This window comes from Leptosomus discolor, chromosome 2 (assembly GCF_034619465.1).
Source record: "Leptosomus discolor isolate bLepDis1 chromosome 2, bLepDis1.hap2, whole genome shotgun sequence".
NCBI lineage: Eukaryota > Metazoa > Chordata > Aves > Leptosomiformes > Leptosomidae > Leptosomus > Leptosomus discolor.
This window is the reverse complement of record NC_141392.1, coordinates 35,131,232-35,133,359: the sequence shown is the minus strand read 5'-3', so window position 1 is coordinate 35,133,359 and position 2,128 is coordinate 35,131,232.

The following is a 2,128-nucleotide window of genomic DNA, read 5'->3' as shown; positions in this document are numbered from 1 at the left end:
GCCTCAGGCCAAGGTTCATCAGATACCTGGGATCTGCCTTGGACGCATCTGTCTTCTGTGAAGGCAGTAAGGAGCCTCACACTGCACCTAACTTGACCATGCAATGATGTGCCCATGAGAAAAATGCCTGTGAAGGCCTTGCAGTTAACGAGGTTTTGTGCTGGGAGCAGAGACATCTCATAAAAGGAACGTGTGGTCCCAAATGATTAGTCTCTCTCATGCTAAAGAAAGCAGCTAGAAGATTTCGGACAGATGGGCTTCCCACTAGGAGGCCAGCATGACAAATGCACCAGAAATTAGTAGCATGTCACCTCTCTCCAGTACAAAAAACAAAGAGGTTTTTCTCTCCTGTAGGTCACCCCAACCTTTTCTTCATAGTCAGCACTACAACAGTGAATCTTTCACAGGTCTTCTGATTGTATCGTACCCCTGCCCATGGCCAGCCAGCAACAAACACTTGTGCCATTGCTCTCAGGTATTTTACAGAGACAGGACATGACTGTAGAACATGGCTCCTGTTGCTGTTACCATCTCAGGAAAATGAGTCTGCTGTTAGCAGCAGGACCTTTCTGTGTCAAAGGCCAGGCTTTATCACAAACACGACAGGCACAACTCCAGGAGCGGAAGAATGTCTATAGATATGCACACACATTGATGGTGCTGGAAGGACTAGTGCCTCCTGTAAACCCTTAAGGAAGGGAATGTGTTTTGCAGGAAGGATACTGAGCGTTGTTCTTCCAGAAGGACAAAATGAGCACTGGGATAGCTTCAAGCTGGGCAGGAGTTTTAAACACAAGAGGAAAAGAAAGGAAACCCAACATTTCCCCCTCAGTTCCTAACAGACAGGTGTTGCAGTAATTAACTTAATTTTCAAGTTTCCACCAGTGAAGAGCCCATGTCCTGGTCTGGTTTTGATTCTCTCTGGCCTAATTGCCCATTGCTCAAAGATGTGTGTTTTAAAAGCTCAGGAATTTGAAATTAATGGGTTCATGGCCTTATTATCCAGCACTGGGTCCATTTGCCGTGTAGCTGTAGAACTACCCATGTTGGAAGGGACCTCAGGAGGTCCCTTGTCTAAACCCTGCTCAGAGCAAGGCTGACAGCAAGATCAGACCACGTTGATCAGAACTTTATCCTGTCAGGTCTTGAAACCAAAGACGGACACTGAACAGCTTTTCTGGTCAACCTGCTCTGATACTTACCTAAATTCATGGTGATTTTTTTTCCTCTAATACCTAGTGAGAAATTCATGTCTGTAATCTCTTGTCTGCTGTGCACCAATGTGCAGAGCCTAGCTCTGTCTTCTCAGCAACCTCCTTGTAGGTGTTCAAAGACCACATTTAGGTTTCCTTAAGCCTCTTCTTCTTCATGCTGAACAAGCCTGAGACCCTCAGCCCCTCCTCATACACCATCTTGGTGGTGTCCTCGGAGCTCTCTCCAGTTTATTGACATTGCTGTTTTACTGGGGGCCTCAAAACTGGGTGCAGTATCCAGGTGACGGCTAATGAGAGCCAAGTAAATGGAAACCATTCCTCAATCTATTGGCTATCAGTTTGATCTAAAAGCAATGAATACCTAGGGACACCAAATCTCTCGTGCAATACTTTAGGTATTGTCTGAAATGGGCATTAGCTGCTAAAAAATAGTTAGGAGAAAAGAGAGTATTTGACAGAAATGATAGATTAGACTTTTCTTCTTTAGCTCCCACCTCCATATTTGACTTCATGTTTCACGTCCCATCTGGGACACTGGCAGTTAAAATATTTTGCGCAGATCATAGTGCAATGAAGAGGTGCTCTTTCCCTGAAGCCAGCCACCAGCACCCAAACCAAAGGTGCCACTTGAACCACGAGGTGTCCCCACAGGGCAGCTGCATGGACTTGCAGAGGACAGAAGGAAGCCACGGGAGAAGACACAGCCCTGCAGTCCTGGACATGAAAATCTGCCTCTTGACAGTTCATATTTCTTTTTTTTTCCTCCTTTTTTTTTTTTTTTTTTTTTTTAAATTGTGAATGTTTACTTTTTGACTTATGGTAGAAAAGGTGCTCCTCTTTCATTTTGGAGAGAAAAAGAACCAATCTTATGCAGCCTCACTTGGAGCCGTAACCGGAGTATGTGCAACGTAGGT